The sequence below is a fragment of the Hyla sarda genome, chromosome 3 (genome assembly GCF_029499605.1).
Source record: "Hyla sarda isolate aHylSar1 chromosome 3, aHylSar1.hap1, whole genome shotgun sequence".
NCBI classification, from domain to species: Eukaryota; Metazoa; Chordata; class Amphibia; order Anura; family Hylidae; genus Hyla; species Hyla sarda.
This window is the reverse complement of record NC_079191.1, coordinates 209610557-209633306: the sequence shown is the minus strand read 5'-3', so window position 1 is coordinate 209633306 and position 22750 is coordinate 209610557. Positions and strand designations below refer to the sequence as shown.

At 44.6% G+C, this 22750-nt stretch overlaps 1 long non-coding RNA gene across 2 annotated transcripts in view; it reads right to left on the bottom strand.

Annotated features, from left to right (window-relative positions):
• Window positions 1-2336: 2336 nt before the first annotated feature.
• Window positions 2337-22750, bottom strand: part of LOC130360699 (uncharacterized) — a 65098-nt gene continuing 44684 nt past the window's right edge. For both annotated transcript variants that reach the window (XR_008890767.1, XR_008890768.1), the window contains exon 3: window positions 2337-2925. This is a non-coding gene — a long non-coding RNA (uncharacterized LOC130360699). The remainder of the gene's footprint in view (window positions 2926-22750) is intronic.

The following is a 22750-nucleotide window of genomic DNA, read 5'->3' as shown; positions in this document are numbered from 1 at the left end:
TTACCCGTAAAGGGGTACTCCCGTGGAAAACTTTTTCTTTTAAATCATCTGGTGACAGAAAGTGAAACAGATTTGTAAATTACTTCTATTAAAAAATCGTAATCTTCCCAGTACTTATTAGCTGCTGAATACTACAGAGGAAATGGTTTTCTTTTTGGAACACAGAGCTCTCTGCTGACATCATGACCATAGTGCTCTCTGCTGACATCTCTGTCCATTTTAAGAACTGTCCAGAGTAGGAGAAAATCCCCATAGCAAACATATGCTGCTCAGTTCCTAAAGTGGACAGAGATGTCAGCAGAGAGCACTGTGGTCATGATGTCAGCAGAGAGCTCTGTGTTCCAAAAAGAAAACCATTTCCTCTGTAGTATACAGGCCCTAAAAAGTACTGGAAAGATTACAATTTTTTAATAGAAGTAATTAAAAAATCTGTTTAACTTTCTGGCACCAGTTGATTTTAAAAAATAAGTTTTCCACGGGAGTACCCCTTTAAAGTAAAACTAGGTTTTTATAATACTATGGCCACATTTTACTTATTTTACAATGTATGAACCCAGCCATTAATTCAGCCAATAATTAATTGTAGCCGAGTATCGATAAACCAAAATAAATACAGAGTCATGAAATATTTGCAGAAAAGTGATGTGAAATGAGGGGTTTTCTGCAGGCAATGCCAAGTATAATTCTATATAAGATAACAGGAAAGTTTGCACATTTATAATGTAATGACAAATAATCATAACAGAAGATGCCTGTCAAAATGAATTCCAGAAGTTGTAATAATGCACATTATCATTTCACCGCTGTGAACAGAAGGCATCGAGAACAGCTGCCATCATCCAAAACAACAGATGACAGTCGCGGTGCATGAGGAATATGTAATTTCGAAGACAGTTATGACACCTATTTGCTGTTTCTGATACTTTTTAGTGCTTAAAAAAGGTTGCAATTTTTTTTATACATTTGTTGGACATAATGGCAAACATGTCTTATAACCTATAATACATACCGTATTTTTCGCCCTATAGGAGGCACCGGCATATAAGACGCACCCAATTTTAAAGGTGCAAAATCTAGAAAAAAAAGATTCTGCACCCAACAATGATCTTCAACCTGCGGACCTCCAGATGTTGCAAAACTACAACTCCCAGCATGCCCGGACAGCCGTTGACTGTCCGGGGATGCTGGGAGTTGTAGTTTTGCAACATCTGGAGGTCCCCAGGTTGAAGACCACTAGTATAGGAGGTAGTACTCACCTGTCCCCGCCGCTCTGGACCCGTCACCGCTGCCCTGGATGTCGCTCCATTGCTGTCGCCGCGTCCCCGGGGTGTCTCCGACGCTCCGGACGTCTTCTTCCCCGGGATCCACGCTCTCCGTCGCCGTCATCACGTCGCTGTCATCACGTCGCTGTCATCACGTCGCTATGCACGCCGCTCCTATTGGATGACGGGACGGCGTGTGTGACGATGTGATGACGTCGAAGGAGAGCGCCGGCCATGCAGGGGATCGCGGCACGGAGCAGACACAGAGGAGGCAGGTAAGATCCCTCCCGGTGTCCTGTAAGCTGTTCGGGATACCGCGATTTCACCGCGGCGGTCCTGAACAGCCCGACTGAGCAGCCGGGTTAGGCTGGGTCCACACTACGTTTTGTCCCATACGGGAGCGCATACGGCAGGAGGGAGCTAAAACCTCGCGCTCCCGTATGTGACCGTATGCGCTCCCGTATGTCATTCACTTCAATGAGCCGACCGGAGTGAAACGTTCGGTCCGGTCGGCTCATTTTTGCGCCGTATGCGCTTTTACAACCGGACCTAAAACCGTGGTTGACCACGGTTTTAGGTCCGGTTGTAAAAGCGCATACGGCGCAAAAATGAGCCGACCGGACCGAACGTTTCACTCCGGTCGGCTCATTGAAGTGAATGACATACGGGAGCGCATACGGTCACATACGGGAGCGCGAGGTTTTAGCTCCCTCCTGCCGTATGCGCTCCCGTATGGGACAAAACGTAGTGTGGACCCAGCCTTAGTGTAACTTTGGCTTCAGACGCGGCGGTCAGCTTTGATTGCCGCGTCTGAAGGGTTAATACAGGGCATCAACGCGATCGGTGATGTCCTGTATTAGCCGCGGGTCCCGGCCATTGATGGCCACAGGGACCGACCCTATAGGTGAGTGTATTCGCCATATAAGACGCACCAACCTTTCCCCCCCAGTTTTGGGGAAGAAAAAGTGCGTCTTATACGGCGTAAAATACTGTATATATATATATATATATATATATATATATATATATATATATATATATATATATTTATATTTAAAATCTTCCATGCAAACATTTAGGGCAATCCAATAAATTGTGTCTACTTTTTAAATGCACATAGAATATCTTTTCAGATAGAAAGACAGTAGTAGTTAATTTTCCCTACTGAACACATACTAGTTAAAGCTCTTCTGTGCTTTGTAGTTGCTAATCCTCCTAGTATATAATTTTAAAGAAAACCTGGTTTTAGTTACATCACACTTGCCTAAAATAAGCTTTAAGTATCATTCCTCTGATTTCTCTGCTTTCTCTGAACTTTTTGTCATGGGAAAGAGTAATCATGTCGTCCACACAAAGTATAGAAGAAGTAACATAATTGGATTTAAACACAGACTTTGAAGGGTTTGAGGAACAAAACAACATTATGTTAGGTCAAAGGAACATAATACTTTATGAAACTTGAACTTGTGGCATTGTCTATCCTGAACAAAGTGAGATGGAAGTGGCTGAATCACTGTCGCTGCAATTCTCATAACCCCAGTCTAGATGGACTGTAGACTCCGTGATGTGATACTTATTCTTGTCTCCAGACAATCTGTAAATCACAGTCTTCAACGTGCAGACTAGAAAATATTTTGGCCCAGTTGCTCTGCAGAGTCCTAAACTGCACAAAATAAAAACAATGGTTTCAATAAAAAGTATGTTATAAAAAACAAAATCAATGGGGGACGTATTCAAAAACGACTCTAATTTCTGTTCCACCAATATCAATCGCAACATTTTTTCTTGTGCTTCTTTGAAAAAAAATGAGTTAGTTTCCTCGCCAAAATTGGCCGAATTAGGTGCCAAATTGTAAATATCAGAAAATTCTGGTGGGAACCAGCTAATCTCACATAATATTCCATAATTACACTACTAGTGCCCAGACAAGTGATAACTGTGTAGATGAAACATATCTGAAGGCAAAGGCACGAGGAAAATGGATACATATATCAGTATTGATAAAGGGGTTAATGGCGGACATCAGCGTGATCACTGATGTCCAGCATTACCCGCAGTCTATGAATTGAGTGCAGCACCATTGCTCTGTCCATAGTTTGTAAACATGTTGCCATGTACGTCGCTGTGCGGCAATTACCAGGACACAGAGAATTACATGAATGTTAAATGTGAGTGATGGTGCAATGACTACAACCAATAATACAACCTAGCCTGCAATTTTAATTGAAACAACCATTCTGTTGCAACCCTATAAAGAAAAAAGTAGTCTAGGTCAGAGCTTAACCTGTTAACAACAAAAGACGTGTATTGACATCCTTGCGCCGCGCCATACCAGTTCCTGTACTGATTCCTGTAGCTGAGGGCTTCCGTTAATAGCCAACATGCGGCCGGCTATTAATCCTTTAGATTGCCGCTGTCAAAGCTGACAGCAGCATCTAAAGGGACATTTAAACAGTCCGTGGTGGTCCAGTGGGATGGATCTTCCACAGCTCGATCGCGGGGGAATGATCCACTGGTGAGGTAGCCGGAGAGCTTACCTCTCCTCCTGTGCTTCTGTGGCTCTGTAATTGATAGAGCCTTGCAGGACCAGGCTTTATCAATTGAGCACAGAGCACACAGATCAATGTTATAGTGGTCAGAAAATGGCAATTAAAAAAAAGGTTTTCTAAAAAGTTTCGAATTTTTTAAATGAGTAATATTCTCTCTGAAAATGGAGTGTGTGCTACAGATGAAAAGTGCTCAATTAATTTCTATAGGAGACCCGGAGAGACCTGAGTGCTTTACTCGGGCATCTCCAGCACTCCCTTAGAAATCAATGGAGCATTTTTTTTTCTCGTCAGACTACCCCTTTAAGATGTTTCTAAACAAAAATAAACAGTGTTTCCTGAACCAGCACCACCATTGTCCAAAGGTTGTGTCTAGAATTGCATTCACATACGAAACACATATTTCTATATGAATTAAATCTATAAGAAGGTAGGCAAGGTAGGTTTGACTATAGAGGCAGGATATGGCAGGTATGAACTTTATGTTATGTAAAGAATAGTTGTCACAATTCAGGTTTTACATATTGTTGCTATTACAGCAAAATTGTTATTAAAATGTAAGATATTTGTAATAGCTATTGGTGATATCAATAAACATATTAGCACATTGGTGGGACCAGTGCAAAATACTTCATAACTAATGTGTGATTTTATTACCACATGACCTATACGGGAAAGGTGGGGGTGTGACATCTTAGTGACATCTTGACAGGTCTTCCGTGATGCCTGCCAATAAGGTAATGGGAGCATAAGACAAATATTGTTGCTGGGAGAAAATGACATGCAGTCTTAACCCCTTAACGACACAGCCCTTTTTCACCTTAAGGACTGAGCTCTTTTTCGCAATTCTGACCACCGTCGCTTTATGAATTAATAACGCTAAAACGCTTTTACCAAATATTCTGATTCTGAGATTGTTTTTTCGTGACATATTCTACTTTATTTTGGTGGTAAATTTTCGGCGCTACTTGCATCCTTTTTTGGTGAAAAATCCCAAAATGTCATGAAAATTTTGAAAATGTAGCATTTTTCTAACTTTGAAGCTCTCTACTGGTAAGGAAAATGGATATTCACAATACATTTTATTTTTATTCACAAATACAATATGTCCACTTTATGTTGCCACCATAAAATGGACATATTTTTGCTTTTTGAAAAAATTAGAGGGCTTCAAAGTAGAGCAGCAATTTTCAAAAAATTCATGAAAATTGCTAAATCTGAAAGGACAGATGTTACTGAACTACAACTCCCAGTATGCCTGGGCAGTCCAGGCATGCTGAGAGTTGTAGTTTGGCAACATCTGGAGGGCTACCGTTTGGGCACCACTGTAACAGTGGTCTCCAAACTGTGACCCTCCAGATGTAGCAAAACTACAACTCCCAGCATGCCCAGACAGTCTTTGGCTGTCTGGGCATGCTGGCAGTTGCAGTTTGGCCTTCCTAGTGGTTGCCACAGTAAAGATCATTTTACTTTCACTTTCAATCCCCTCCCCCCCCCAACCGACGATTCCCTACCCGAGCCAGGATCCAGCAGTCTCCAGCGAAGATCCCGGGTCCCCAGGCATCTTTACCTGCAGGTACGGCCTCCATCTTCTTCCCATGATCCCCTCGACATCCAGGGCGGGCAGAATGGGGGGTTGCCATGGCAACCCCCTGTCCTGCGCTGCCATTGGTCAGAACTCCGTTCTGCTAATGGCAGGGGATAGGAGGAGATCGCAGCTCTGCTCTGACCTCACTCCTATCCCTTAGGCTGATCGGGGCTGTCACTGAAAACTCGGATCAGCCCTATTTTCCGGGTGATCGGGTCACCAGAAACCCGATCAGCCCGGAATTGGTTAAAATCGCATGTCTGAATTGACATGCAATTTTCTCCGATCGCCGACATGGGGGGGGGGGCTCTCAGGACCCCCCCTGGGCGATGTGCCGGGATGCCTGCTGAATGAGTTCAGCAGGCATCCCGATCTGGTCCCCAACCGGCTAGCGGCGGGGACCAGAATTCCCACGGGCGTATCCATACGCCCTCAGTCCTTAAGTCCTTGTGTCCTGAACAGGTTAAGACGTGTGTCACTTACAAAGAATGTAGAAATGTCGAATGAGTAGTCGTAGCCTAGAAAACACACATTTTCCTTATCCTGCTGCTTTTTTAGGATAGATGACCTGACTGGCCGTAACGGTTTTTTGTGTGGATCTCACTGGCCTGGGACATAGTGACCTTGTACTGTACATTATGTTTTTCTTTCTTCCAAGTATAATATGTTCTTTCCTTGCATATGTAATCTCTGAATAAAACACTGCTATTTATGCTCTTATGTCATTATGACTAATATTCTGTGAAAATACAAACAGATCAAATGTTAATTTTTGGTCATAATCTGGAGAAGTGCTACATAAAGGACAATTAAAAGGACAAGTAAAAGGACAATTATTTCCATCGATAACACAGTGTTATGAACAATGTGTCCAAGCTTTCTGACATGCCTTTGTGATTTGAATATTCTTGTATATTAATATTTCCCTGTAATCCCAGGAAAATAAAGAGGTGCATGTTAACATAAAGAGCTAACCATAATATGGATCTTTATATTGTGTTTTTAGTTTAAATAATACCAATAAATAATCCATTCATTTAGCTTTACATTAGCTTCTTAGTATTTCTTTCTAGTGCTTTTTTGTTATATACAGTTTTGTATACCCTGGATAGAAATGTAATTTTAAATGGTTACTACAACAAACTTTGTTCAAGCAAACTTGCAATTCACTTTATTAGAGAAAATGCCTCTTTCTCCACTCATCAGGCTCACTTCCTCCCCTACTTCTACTAAACTCATTATTCACTCTACTTAAATTTCACCTTTAAAGGGGTATTCAAGGCAAAAACATCTTATCCCCTATCGAAAGGATGGGACCCCTGTGATCTCCCTGCAGCAGCCCGCATTCTATGCATAGCTGCGTCTGAAGTTTCGGAAACCTCCGGGTTTCCGAGACGGGGATGTGACGTCACGTCAAGCCCCCTCCATTCATTTCTATTGGAGGGGGCATTGCGGCCATTACACCACCTCCCATAGAAATGAATGGAGGGGGTGTGGCATGATGTCACGTCCCCGTCTCTGAAGCCCGGAGGGTTCCGAAACTTCAGACGCAGCTACGCATTGAATGCAGGCTGCTGCAGGGAGATTGCAATCAGACATCTTATACCCTATACTTTCGATAGGGGATAAGATGTTTTTGCCCGGAATACCCCTTTAAAGGCAAGATGGACTATCACCCCACAGAGAGATCAAAATACATACTGTGCTGCCCATCGAGACCATAGACAGGGGAAAGGGAGTTAGCTGCAGAGTATAACAGAGGCAGAGAGAAAAAGACACACAGCCACAGAAAGGTCTATTAAGTGACCTTGAGCTGGTTAGTGGAGATAAGCTTCCATGCACTGCACACCCATACACTGCACACACATAAAAGGAGATTCTGCTCCTCTATATCTCTACAGTGCACCTTTGAAAGTGGCAGAAGCATAATGGACTTTATACAGCAGTATTGAGCAGTTTAAGCTGTACATCCAGCTGTCAAGATTCGGCTCGCTGGATGTGGATCCTCTGTGTCGGCGAGGGATTGGCGTGGACCGTGTCGGTGGACTGGTTCTAAGATGCTACTGGTATTCACCAGAGCCCGCCGCAAAGCGGGACGGTCTTGCTGCTGCGGTAGCAACCAGGTCGTATCCACCGGCAACGGCTCAACCTCGCTGACTGCAGAGAAGGCGTGGGACAGAAGGACTAGGCAGAGGCAAGGTCAGACGTAGCAGAAGGTTGGGGCAGGCGGCAAGGTTCGTAGTCAAATGGAATAGCAGAAGGTCTGGAACACAGGCTTTGGACAACACTAAACGCTTTCCCTGGCACAAGGCAACAAGATCCGGCAGGGAAGTGCAGGGGAAGTGAGGTAATATAGCCAGGGAGCAGGTGGAAGCTAATTAGGCTGATTGGGCCAGGCACCAATCATTGGTGCACTGGCCCTTTAAATGTCAGAGAGCTGGCGCGCGCGCGCGCCCTAAGGAGCGGAGCCGCGCGCGCCAGGACATGACAGCCGGGGGCCGGGACAGGTGAGTGACTTGGGATGCGATTCGCGAGCGGGCGCGTCCCTCTATGCGAATCGCATCCCCGCCGGCAGTGTCAGTGCAGCGCTCCCGGTCAGCGGGTCTGACTGGGGCACTGCAGAGAGAGAAACGCCGCTAGCGCTCCGGGGAGGAGCAGGGACCCGGAGCGCTCGGCGTAACAGTACCCCCCCCCTAGGTCTCCCCCTTTTTTTGTCCGGCAATTGCTTCACGTGGGATGAGGACACTGGGAGCGATTGTAGGGTTTCCTCATCAAATGCAGGCAGTTCAGCAGGAGTGGGAATGGGGAGGGAGGGCAGAGGGTGAAGCTTGGCACGGGGCAGAGTGTTACCAGGACAGGGGCTATGAGGAGGCTTTGGGGAGACCAGGTGTAGGAGGAGGCACCGAGGCTTGCCTGATTTCTTGCGGCAAGCAGGGCCCCAATTCTTGATCTCACCGGTGATCCAGTCAAGGGTGGGAGAATGATGCTGGAGCCATGGCAGACCAAGGAGGACTTCCTATGAACGCCACCTTAGACCGTTCTGTGGGAAATTGGTCCGACAACATCTCCATATGTAGGGAACATTGAGACAGAAAGCCACGGCAGAGTCTAGAGTCCCCATCAAATTTGTCCAGCAGGGACAAGCGGAGGCTAGGAGCGGCCAGTCGCTGCGGAGGAGGTGCAGGAGCTGGCGGAAGAGATGGTTGCTGTTGTAGTAGTGGCAGAAGTTGCTGTAACGTGGCGGTCAACTGCGACAGCTGCTGTCCTTGTTGGGAAATCTGCTGCGATTGCTGAGCGACCACCGTGGACAGGTCAGCGAGACTCGGCAGCGGCACCTCAGCAGGATCCATGGCCGGATCTACTGTCACGATCCGGCTCGTTGGATGTGGATACTCTGTGTCAGTGAGGGATTGGCGTGGACCGTGTCGGTGGACCGGTTCTAAGATGCTACTGGTATTTACCAGAGCCCGCCGCAAAGCGAGATGGTCTTGCTGCGGTGGTAGCAACCAGGTCGTATCCACCGGCAACGGCTCAACCTCGCTGACTGCTGAGAAGGCGTGGGACAGAAGGACTAGGCAGAGGCAAGGTCAGACGTAGCAGTAGGTCGGGGCAGGCGGCAAGGTTCATAGTCAAATGGAATAGCAGAAGGTCTGGAACACAGGCTTTGGACAACACTAAACGCTTTCACTGGCACAAGGCAACAAGATCCGGCAGGGAAGTGCAGGGGAAGTGAGGTAATATAGCCAGGGAGCAGGTGGAAGCTAATTAGGCTGATTGGGCCAGGCACCAATCATTGGTGCACTGGCCCTTTAAATCTTAGAGAGCTGGCGCGCGTGCGCCCTAAGGAGCGGAGCCGCGAGCGCCAGGACATGACAGCCGGGGGCCGGGACAGGTGAGTGACTTGGAATGCGATTCGCGAGCGGGCGCGTCCCGCTATGCGAATCGCATCCCCGCCGGCAGTGTCAGTGCAGCGCTCCCGGTCAGCGGGTCTGCCGGGGCGCTGCAGAGAGAGAAATGCCGCGAGCGCTCCGGGGAGGAGCAGGGACCCGGAGCGCTCGGCGTAACACCAGCCTTACAGAAAGAGTTGAAGGGCTATTCTAGCTTCATCAAAAATTTGCCCATGGTCAGGCATCCCTGGCGGATCAGCTCCAGTGACATCTCTGTACACTGTGAACTAGACGCTGTAGCCAGTCACTGGTTGGATGCGCTTCCTGTAACATTTGACTGCTGATGCTAGAACAGATCTGCTGGAAAATAAGGAAGCAGTGGCAGTGATGTAATCATATCAACAGCTGGGGAGAAACATGGCGGCAGGAAGTGAATTAAGCTCTGCCCCCCTCCAACCTCGGGAGCCACGCCAGGTGAGCCCAGCGAGAGCCGGACTACAGGAGAGAGATTACCCCCTTAGGATCTTTACCCCATGATGCAAGCCCAGACACAGTGAGCCCTGAGCAGCAGACCCCTGAGAAGTAACCCTGAACCTCAGCACTCACCTTGCCGGGTGGGAGAGGAGGTGGAGAGGACGGGAGAGTCTCGCTGAGCAGTCTAGGTCAGGTGCAGGCAGAGTGCACTTCCGGAGATGGCGAGTGCTTCCCTGTCCCTGTGAAGGCATCTGAAGTGGGAAGATCCTGGAGTGCAGAGAGAGGAGGGATGTGACACGCAGTACAGAGATCTGGAGGTCACGTGGGGGCCATAAAGGGAACGCCAGCGTGCATGGACAGCACAGACAGCACGCACAGATAGCCGGAGCCGGCCGTGGAGGAGAGCAGGGGTGAACAGCAAACTCTCTACAGCAATAATTACTCCCACCGTGGTGACAGCACGGTAGAGAGGAGAAGCGGTGACCTGGGGGACAACAACCTACAAGATGAGTGAGACCGCTCTTTGCTTGTGGTATTAAAGCTTACCCGTACCCGTCTTTTTTTATATATTACTCAGTACCTAATCCTGACATGTGCATCTAATTTTTATATGTCTAGCATCTTTATTTTTTTTATTACACTAAATTTAATTTAGCTCACTAGTCTGAATTCCTCTCAAAGTTAGGGGGCGTGGCCTCAGTGTGCAGGTCTCCGCCCCCTCCCTCAGCATTAAGGCCATTCAGCCGTAATGATTGTAATTCGTAAATCCAGCGGAGCTTGCAGCGCTTCAATAGAGCGTTGTGGTCTCCACCTTTTTAAGAACAGGGACATGATCGATTAACACAAAGCGTAAGTCTCGCTCAGTTTGGCCTTTCTCAGCAAAATGACTGGATACGGGTAAATCCATCCGCTTTTTGTGGATGGTGTACTTATGCTGATTTTAACGGGTACAGAAGTTCAGAGTTGTCTCACCTACATAAAGTAATATTTATACACTGCTCAAAAAAATAAAGGGAACACTTAAACACCACAATGTAACTCCAAGTCAATCACACTTCTGTGAAATCACACTGTCCACTCAGGAAGCTACACTGATTGACAATTAATTTCACATGCTGTTGTGCAAATGGAACAGACCACAGGTGGAAATTATAGGCAATCAGTAAGATACCCCCAATAAAGTAGTGGTTCTGCCGGTGGTGACCACAGACCCCTTCTCAGTTCCTATGCTTCCTGGCTGATGTTTTGGTCATTTTTGAATGCTGGCGGTGCTTTCACTCTAGTGGTGGCATGAGACGGAGTCTACAACCCACACAAGTGGCTCAGGTAGTGCAGCTCATCCAGGATGGCACATCAATGCGAGCTGTGGCAAGAAGGTTTGCTGTGTCTGTGAGCATAGTGTTCAGAGCATGGAGGCACTACCATGAGACAGGCCAGTACATCAGGAGATGTGGAGGAGGCATAGGAGGGCAACAACCCAGCAGCAGGACCGCTACCTCCGCCTTTTTGCAAGGAGGAACAGGAGGAGCACAGCCAGAGCCCTGCAAAATGACCTCCAGCAGGCCACAAATGTGCATGTGTCCACTCAAACGGGCAGAGACAGACTGAATGAGGGTGGTATGAGGGCCCGACGTCCACAGGTGGGGGTTTTGCTTACAGCCCAACACCATGCAAGACATTTGGCATTTTGCCAGAGAACACCAATATTGTCAAATTCGCCACTGGCGCCCTGTGCTCTTCACCGATGAAAGCAGGTTCACACTGTGCACATGTGACAGATGTGATAGAGTCTGGAAACGCTGTGGAGAACGTTCTGCTGCCTGCAACATTCTCCAGCATGACCAGTTTGGCGGTTGATCAGTAATGGTGTAGGGTGGCACTTCTTTGGAGGGCCCCACAGCCTTCCATGTACTTGCCAGAGGTAGCCTGACTGCCATTAGGTACCGAGATGAGATCCTCAGACCCCTTGTGAGACCATATGCTGGTGCGGTTGGCCCTGGGTTCCTCCTAATGCAAGATAATGCTAGACCTCATGTGGCTGAAGTGTGTCAGCAGTTCCTGCAAGAAGAAGGCATTGATGCTATGGACTGGCTCGCCCGTTCCCTAGACATGAATCCGTTTGAGCACATCTTGTGCATCATGTCTCGCTCCATCCACCAATGCCACGTTGCACCACAGACTGTTCAGCCAACTCAGGCGCATGCCCAGGCGTTGTAGGGAGGTCATACGGGCACATTGAGGCCACACACACTACTGAGTCTCATTTTGACTTGTTTTACATTACATCAAAGTTGGATCAGTCTGTAGTGTGGTTTTCAACTTTGACTTTGAGTGTGACTCCATATCCAGACCTCCATGGGTTGATAAATTTGATTTCCATTGATAATTTTTGTGTGATTTTGTTGTCAGCACATTCAACTATGTAAAGACGAAAGTATGTCATATGATTAGTTCATTCATTCAGATCTAGATGTGTTATCTTATTGTTCCCTTTATTTTTTTGAGCAGTGTATATATATATATATATATATATATATATATATATATATATATATATATAGATTAGTTAGGAGTAGCCTTATTAGTCCAGTGATGCAAAAAGCAAAATCATCGGTAGTTGCAGTATCTTGTAATATCTTTTTTATTGGACTAACAAGATTTTGTAGAGACAAGCTTTCGGGATTCCTCCCTTTATCAAGTCTTAAGCATTTCTCAGAGAAATGCTTACGACTTGATAAAGGGAGTAATCCCGAAAGCTTGTCTCTACAAAATCTTGTAAGTCCAATAAAAAAGGTATTACAAGATACTGCAACTGCCGATGATTTTGCTATATATATATATATATATATATATATATATATATATATATAGATGTGTCCATTTCTTATGTTTCTAATATAAATGCATTCTATAGGTAAAAGCAATAATACACTCTGGCATTGGGTCTATTTTATTACAAGCATAAAGATCATGAAGAAAAAGAAAAGATATCTGTATGTCAGAAAGGCTAAGTGTTGGAATTAGTAAGGTCTAGATGTCACAGATAGTTAAGCTGACCTACAATGGACATCTGACATTTTGGTAACTTGTCTCAAGGGCTTGTATGTCTGAATGTAAAACGGAATAGTTCTCAACCATATGTTCGACCAGCAGGAGTAACTGTAAGATGCTACATGAATGACGGAGTTATTTATTACAAGAAGACTTACTGAAGTGCTCTTATGTTTTGTTACATTTATTTTTAGTACAAGCACAGAATGTGGTCTTTAACCCTTTATTTCCGCATGTTTTGTGAATTTTGATAACTCCCCTCTATGTGGCAAAACTTCAACCCCATCTAACACATTCAGCTCTGCTAAAGGCACAAGGGCAGAGTAAATGTCCTGTATTTATTTGGGAATATTTCGAAGATACGTTCAATTTCGACTGGTAATGAGACTCACGTGTTCCTTATTGATGGTAAGTTTTTATGGTCCATCTATTGTGAGCACATAATCAGCTGGAAATGTATAGTGAGTCAGGAGCCTTAAACACCATTAAGATTAAAGGAAATCATTATGAATGTTGACACATCATTATAATAACATCCTTATAAGAAAAATGAACAACATGGACTATAAACAAAAAGGGTAAAAAAAAAAAAAAAAAAAAGAGAACTGTCATTGATATAATTGACAACAGAGTTATTCATTTTACCAGAGTTATGTGGAGACAAAAAATTGGACAACCGATGGCGCTGCTTTGTGTCATTACCAATGGTAATACAGGTACATGTATTAATGCAGATTGCTCACAAACCTGAGGATGTTGGGCTCAGAGCTCAACATCTATATTTGCATATGATAGCAAATTCCTTTGTGGGGATGCCACCAGACCTGGTTCCACCTGTAGAAGGGTGGCTGGATTGCACTTGCGTTACCGCTGAACTGGTCCAGACAGGAGGAGAAAAACCCCAGGTTGGTTGTGAGGCGCACACTGCTGGTAGTAGGAAACCACGGGCACTGTGGATTCAAGGGTTAAGATTTTATTGTACAATAAACAATGCGATTTAAAAGCGTGCTGCTCTCTTTATTAAGTCTATAGAGACTTGATAAAGAGAGCGGTACGCTCTCAAAACGCGTCGTCTATTGTAAAATAAAATAATCTTAACCCTTAAATCCACGGTGTCCATGGCTTCCTACTACTAGCAGTGCACACCCCGCAACCAACCTGGGGTTCTTCTCCTCCCGTCTGGACCAGTTCAGTGGTAACATAAATTCATTTTACCAGAGCTCATAAAGATATGAAAGCTGAGCTGTGATTGGACACATCCCTCCATCAGATTGAGAAATGTGAGCCATTGGGTTTTCAAGTTGCTTTCAAAAGTCTGGATGGTGGGCAGATGTCTGATTTGTTGGAGTAGTGAGTTCCAGAGTATGGAGGGAGTGCTCCAGCCAAATTTTGGTGATGGTTGCGTGATGAGCAATCTTATGATGTTTGGAGATTGTGTGGGAGATCAGCTTAGAGAGGTTTGGGCAGACAGATTGTGGACAGCCTTGTGTCAGGATAGACCAGGGATGACAGGGAGAGTGAGCCCTAAACTGACCCTAAAACCACTCTCCCTGCCTACTTGCCATCCATCCAAATGATGGATTGACAACTGGGCACCGGTCCCTTCCTGCGCTAAAGTGCAGAGGAGTCAAAACACATATACATGGTTGGTCACAGGCCAGAAACAGAAAACTGCTTGACAACCAGATACACCAAACAGGATACACATACTAACAGGGCAGAATATAAACAGGCAAACTGATCAGGAACATAGGACACTGTTCACACTGGACACAGATAACTAACAAACAGATTAGGTCCAGAACACAAGACTGGGAAACGGATGAGTCAGAATAGACTCCAAGAACAAAATATTAATAAACTTAATCCCGCAGATAAACTCCAGTAGACAAAGGAATAAACATTACCCCAGAGTCCCCTACACAAAGGTAAAAGAGATATATTGCTAAAGAGGAATAAATGCAATACCCCAGAACCACCAGAAGACACAGAAATGTCTTGATACTAGAACGCAATGGAGCACAGAGATGTCTTGTACTAATTCTCAATTAACCAAAGTCCCCATGGACAGGGAACAGATACACAGAAAACGGATACAAGAGAAAACAGTGTGAACAGCTACTAAGCAGAAAGGACATACCAATCCTAAAACCTGACTAATCAAACACTGATTACAATCTACTATGAAGATGCTACATACCATGGCTAAAACCAAGAACATACAAAGTGAATGATAAAGCAAAAATAGTAGATTTGATGGAGATGTCCCACCGGTGTGAGGCTGGTGGGGATGGGTGCTGCATGGAGTGGGCAGGTGTTCTGGGGCTGGTTCTGAGGAATCAGCTCAACGGCTGCCCTGATGTGACCTGTTTCCTCCGGGTCTCGCCATGAGGTAGAGGGGTGTAGAGCCGAGGTACTTCTGTGCCTCGGGGAGTGGTGACCCTGAGGTGCCGAGACTCACCTTTGGCACTCACCCTTGGTATCCTGGCCTTCTGGCTAGGATCCGGGAAATTTTTATAGATCCGGCTGGATGATCGGGCAGTATATCTGCACTTATCCACTTATTTATCTACCAGCAACCCCCCCCCCCCACCACCACCATCATCTACCAGCAACCCCCCCCCCCCATTCCCCCTACTCCTGTTTGGTAATAGCATGAGCTTATGGATGATGGGGGTGCTTCTTCTGGGGGGGGGGAGCATTAGGCAGGCAGCAGTTTCCCCACATTAGGAAGGAAGCGGTTTCCCCACATTAGGTAGTATCAGGTTCCCCACATTAGGTAGAAGCAGGTTCCCCACATTAGGTAGTAGCAGGTTCCCCACATTAGGTAGTAGCAGGTTCCCCACATTAGGTAGTAGCAGGCTCCCCACATTAGGTAGTAGCAGGTTCCCCACATTAGGTAGTAGCAGATTCCCCACATTAGGTAGTAGCAGGTTCCCCACATTAGATAGTAGCAGGCTCCCCACATTAGGTAGTAGCAGGTTCCCCACATTAGGTAGTAGCAGGCTCCCCACATTAGGTAGTAGCAGGTTCCCCACATTAGGTAGTGGCAGGCTCCCCACATTAGGTAATAGCAGGCTCCCCACATTAGGTAGAAGCAGGTTCCCCACATTAGGTAGTAGCAGGCTCCCCACATTAGGTAGTAGCAGGCTCCCCACATTAGGTAGTAGCAGGTTCCCCACATTAGGTAGTAGCAGGCTCCCCACATTAGGTAGTAGCAGGTTCCCCACATTAGGTAGTAGCAGGTTCCCCACATTAGGTAGTAGCAGGTTTCCCACATTAGGTAGTAGCAGGCTCCCCCCATTAGGTAGTAACAGTTTCCCCACATTAGGTAGTAGCAGGTTCCACACATTAGGTAGTAGCAGGTTCCCCACATTAGGTAGTAGAAGACTCCCCACATTAGGTAGCATTGTTGTCGTCGTCCCCCTCCCCACATATATACACACACAGAGACACACAAACGCACACACAAAAACACACACAGACAGACACATACATACACACATAGACACACACACATATAGACACACACACATATAGACACACTTACCTATCCTGCGCTGCGCTTCTCCTCTCTGGCGGCGGCCTGACGAGTGACATCACTGATGTCCTGCGCGGGTCTGTGGAGGGAAGTCACATGCGCGACGTCCCTCATCAGACTCGGGCTAGCCAACCGGAGACCGGGAGGAGGAGGGCGGGGTGAGTGAAGTCTTCCAGGCATTTAGCACTGCTCGCCTGAAGCAGGGTTAAATGCCCGAAGAAGTTACCTGCCCGGCGCCCGGAACTGCATGTCCCGGGCGTCGGGCTATACAAATTTCACATACCGCAAACTTTCGTTCCGCGGGCCGGGAGTTTGAGGCTTGATTGTCGCGGGTGCCGGTCGGTCTGTGCGGGCCGCCGGGCCTATTTTAACGCAGGAGCCTGGAGCTGCCACTCCATCTGCCCCTACATTAATCCGGCCCTGCCAGTTGTAGTATAGAAATATAATGTAGTTTTACAGAGCACCTATTCAAATAAATGAATGACCATGAATTACATGGGTGGGTGGAAATTTCTGATGCCCACATGCTCTACTAGGGCTCATAGATTATGATTTGTTTAGTTGTGACAATTTCATTAAAATACAATTTATCACTCAATTAAGTAAACTTTTGTTTAGCACTAAATAATATCCTTTTTCTTGTGCGTTTTGAAATACAGAAGCTTAAAACTTTTCTTCCTCTTTTGTTCAATGCTTTTTGTTCTTATAAACTGGTCAAACCAATAAATGGTTATCACACTGCCACAGACTATGTAACTGTAAACTGTTACCAGATAGAGATCACTAGATTTCCTCTCACAGTATTGAAACTGATGATAAATACTGATGCAAAATTCAAAGTGGGTTTACTATTGATGCTGCCCTTTAAACCAGTAAATGACAAAGAAATCCTAAAGAAAAAGCAATAGTAAAAATGAAAACCCTGAAATTAGCACTTTAAATGGGCACAGTCAGATACAAAAAAATTTAAATGGGCACAGTCAGATACAACAAAATTTGATATGTTGTAAAGCATGCAAAACCAATGGGTTTTGCAATTGCTTTCATTAGAACATTTTCAGTATTTCATACTGAAAAAGACAGTACTGACCCCCGCCCGCCTGCTTGGACACATACTAGTCCTGCTGTGTCCATGCATCATCACCTATGTCATGGACACACTTCCTTGATTGACAGCTGTGAGCGCAGGGCTCACAGCTGGAGGAAAAATCCTCCCACCGTCAGCTTGTGTCCCGCTACTGTCAGTGAGGACAAGCTGGGAGTTGTAGTTTTGCTAATTCTAGGGGAGATGTGAGCAGACATCATACTGAGGGAGGAGGCGGAGACCTGCACAGTGAGGCCACGCCTCTCCCTTTGAGAGGAATTCATACTAGTGAGCTAAATTAAAAGTGCAATAAAAAAAAATAAAGGTGCTAGACACATAAAAATTTATTTTATGTACATGGTCAGGATTTGGTACTGAGTTATATATTAAAAAAAAATTTTTGTTGGATATGACGGGAACGCTTTAAGTATGAAAATCCAATAAATTGTATTTTTCACAAAAAAAAAACATTCCTTTAAAGGTTTTGACTATTTGCTGACTAAAATCATGGAACAATATGCAGATTTTGAAACTGTTGTACTCGCAATCCTCTGTTTTTCTTTAAACTACTGACAGAATCACCACGCCCTATCCACATCTTTCTCCTGTGCTTTTTGCACTGGCCCTGGAGCCCTTGGCGACTCTCCTTCAATTTTATCCAAATGTAAAGGGGGGGTCACAGTGGGATCATCATCCGATTATCAGGTGAATCTTTTCTCAGATTTCTCTGGACTGCGATTCAACAGCTCCAAATCTGAAGTGCTCTTCTGCAGGGTCCCTTCTGTAACTCAGAATTTGACCTCCACTTTGGCTTCCAGAAACCTAGGGACAATGTTCCATACTTAAAGGTCCACATTACCCATACTTTTTCTTCTCTTTATTCTGCCAATTATACTCGTGCAAGTCTTGGGATCTCCCCTATATTCAATGGAAAGGGTGCGTTCATGCAGTTAAGACGGTGGTGTTATGATTCAAAAAAGGATACAAAAAAACATTAATAAAAGATATATAAAGTGATAAAAGATTAATTCTGCATTGTAACATTATTTTTGTCCCTAGTATGGAGATGCACAGCCAAGTTCCATCAGGTCCAGTATGCACAGAAAAAAAACACCTTCAAATATATAACATTATCATTTTATTGTGTAAGTCCTTACGAACGCCGCAACACCTATTGTGTATAGGTTTTGGGTTTTGTTTTTTTGGTGATAATTCATGGCTTTATAGGGAAAGGGACATTTATTTTATTTTTTTACACTTTATTTATTTATTGAAAAAACTTTTATTTTTATACTTTTCCATTTTTTACTGTTATACTATGCTGCAGTACATCTGCATTGCAACACAGCATAACTGTCCGTATTACACTGATATCCAGCCTCTCAGGCTGCTGTACTAAGCAGAACGGAGGCCATCAGCTGGCCCCCTGCTGCCATGGCAACCAATGGGACCCTGCAATCACATTGCAGGGTCGCTGTTGGGGAACAGGGGGAGCACCCTCGATTTGTTAATCCCATAGATGCTGTGATTAGTACTGATCACTGCATCTATGGGGTGAATGCTGGTGAGATCAGCGCAATCCCCATCTCAGCGCTGTGGAAGCTATATAGGAGAACGCTAGGACATATGCATATGTCCAGTTGGGTTAACATGTCAACAGCTGGGATGTATGCCTACGTCCTGTGGCAGAAAAGGGTTAAATAACCATCCTGGTACAGTGTAGATTTACAAGAACCAAATCAAATCACATCAATGTATAAGTGACTTACAGTCATGACTCTGAACAGACTGACATTTCCATCCATGCAATTCATGGTTTGGTCAGGGCTAAGAATGATTTGCTGTTTTCAGAACATTTCTCTTTATCAGATCACATTTTAGGCAGTTATAGACATAAGATAGTTATCATTGAGACAACTTTCAGCCCCACAGCCCTAAATAACATACAAATGCAACCCTGCTGGATGTGCATGTTAATTTATCAGGACAGTAATTAACAGATAGTTGATGGCTGGAACTGCTTACCTTACAGAAAAACAATAGAAACAGGGAAGAAAATAAAAACTCAATGTACAAATATATTAGAGGACATTTATCATGGTGTTTAGAGCCTTTTTTCTGCTTACTCCTGGCAAACAAAAATGAGCACATGCATCCAAGCATCTAAGAGTACGCATAGGGCCTCATTTACTTAGGCTTTTCCGAGTAGATTTTGTGTCGTGGGCCAGAATTTCTGACAAAAAATCCAAAAAAATCCTACTAACTCTACTCAGAAAACCCTACAAAGGGGCCCCCCCCCCTCAAAAAAATAAAATAAAAAAATACTATATTATGAAAAGAAAACTGCAAATTTACTAATGTTTCCACAGAAAATGTGGTGGATTTGAGCTCTGGAAAACCCGACAGCTCAGAGCAGGTGAAAAAAAAAATGTAGGGAAAATCGCCAAATACAAGATACTGTTGTAAATACCATGGAAAAATACCTGTCGGAAAGAAAAACCCACAGAGAAAACTCCACTCCCTTCTTTGTAAACAAGGCCCATAAAATTGCAAACAGCCTTACCTAAGCGACTTTTAGTTTTCACTTTGCAGTGGTCACAAACTTATAATGTACAAATGTCGCATGTAGGCAAAGAAAAGAAAAAGTCTCAAACCCCTTCAAAAAGTTGCAAGTCAACTCCAGATCTCACCAAGGACAAAAATGATAAATGTCCCCACATCTTTGCAAAACATTAAAGGGGTACTCTGCCTCTAGAGATCTTATTCCCTATCCAAAGGATAGGGGATAAGATGTCTGATCACGGGGGTCCCGCTGCTGGAGACCCCCGTGATCTTGGCTGCATCACCCCAGAAATCCGGTGCACAGAGCGAACTTCACTCCATGCTGGATGACTGGCGATGCAGGGTGGAGGTTTGTGATGTCACGGCCACGCCCCTCAATGTAAGTCTATGGGAGGTGGCTTGTCGGCCATCACAACCCTTCCATATATAGGGTGGGCCATTTATATGGATACACCTTAATAAAATGGGAATGGTTGGTGATATTAACTTACTGTTTGTGGCACATTAGTATATGTGAGGGGGGAAACTTTTCAAGATGGGTGGTGACCATAACGGCCATTTTGAAGTCAGCCAATTTGAATCCAACTTTAGTTTTTTCAATAGGAAGAGGGTCATGTGACACATCAAACTTATTGGGAATATCACATTGAAAAAACAAAAGTTGGATTCAAAATGGCTAACTTCAAAATGGCCGCCATGGTCACCACCCATCTTGAAAAGTTTCTCCCCTCACATATACTAATGTGCCACAAACATGAAGTTAATATCACCAACCATTCCTATTGTATTAAGGTGTATCCATATAAATGGCCCACCCTGTACTTGCATTGAGGGGGCGTGGCTGAGACATCACGAGCGGGGCGCAGCTGTGACATCAAAAGCCTCCAGTGCTCCAGCGTTGCACCCGACGCTCTAAATGAACGCCAGGTGCAGCAGAGAGATCGTGGGGGTCCCCAGCAGCAGGACCCTCGCAATCAGACATCTTATCCCCTATCTTTTGGATAGGGGATAAGATGTCTAGGGGGGCATTACCCCTTTAATCTTTCTAATATACTTCATAAGAAAATGTTATTTCCTTTTTATAGAAATCATGGCTTATAAAATTATGGCTTTATCCAAGATGAAGCACAGGCATGGACAAAGTCAAGTAAGGGTGGGCTAGTAGGACAGGAGTGAGCACAGAGAAGTCCTATCAGACAGGAGAGAGTACAGAGGAGTACTAGCAGACAGGAGAGAGCACAGAGGAGTGCTATGAGACAGGAGAGAGCACAGAGGAGTATTATCAGACAGGAGAGAGCACAGAGAAGTCCTATCAGACAGGAGAGAGCACAGAGGAGTACTATCAGACAGGAGAGAGCACAGAGGAGTACTATCAGACAGGAGAGAGCACAGAGAAGTCCTTTCAGAGAGGAGAGAGTACAGAGGAGTACTAGCAGACAGAAGAGAGAGCACAGAGGAGTCCTATCAGACAGGACAGAGCACAGAGGAGTACTATCAGACAGGAGAGAGCACAGAGGAGTACTATCAGACAGGAGAGAGCACAGAGAAGTCCTATCAGACAGGAGAGAGCACAGAGGAGTACTAGCAGACAGGAGAGAGCACAGAGGAGTCCTATCAGACAGGAGAGAGTACAGAGGAGTACTAGCCCACTCTTACTTACTGGACTGTGTCCATACCTGTGCTTCAGCCTTGACAAAGCCATGATTTTATAAGCCATGATTTCTATAAAAAGAAAATACAATTTTCTTATGAAATATATTAGAATGGTTAATTTTTTACCAACATGTACAACATATAAAAGGTTTTTGTATCTGACAGTACCCATTTAAACATACGGGAGATTTCGTTTTCACTTTCATGGGGTACCACAGAAGATGAATATTGGTCATGTTCCTTTCAATAAATAATTGGCTCAATCAGGTCTTTTATTCCAATATATATATATATATATATATATATATATATATATATATATATATATATATATACAGTTTCCTTTCATTTGATTCTATTTTTCATCATGTAAAGTAAGTCCTGCTTTCACCACCCACACAGAGTAAGATTCAACTTTCTGTATGCAAACTCACAGGCTTTTCCTGTTACTTCTAGCAGCATTTAAACACCTTATAAATAAAAGTACTGAATTTGATTATGAAAAAAAAAATTATATATTGCCCAGTTAAGTGTCTTCACCTAGAGTAACAGAATCTGAAAGAGCAGCTTAAAAGCTGTCATGTCTAACATAATACTGTATGAATAGAAACAATATATACTCGCTGTTCGGCCAAAGTATTTCTCTAACTAAAACATCTTTAAGAACAGATGTTTAATGACCTGATAAAGAATAGTAATGTGACATTTATTGTATCTCAGTTATTGTATTTAGAGTTCAGAGTTGTCTTTGAACATTACTGTAGAATGTATAACTAGATGTGATCTGAATGTATAAATAACACTGTGATTACTTCCATTACCTATCTTGACTTTCATTTAGTGCTGCATTCGGAATTCTGCTGGGATCTACAAGCATTTTTTGTGGTACAGACCTCCCGACAAACACAGTCCTGAGAAGATAGCTAAGATCCTGCAAAAAAATCTGCACATACACATACTGGAAATCTAAGGGCTCTAATACACAGCCCCTCGCTCTCTGTAAAGGAACCCCAATTTCATAGAACAGTGCTCATTTACTGGTGCCCATTGGAGGCACCAAGCTATTCTATGGGGAGTTGTGCAGCTGATGAATGAGGGTTTT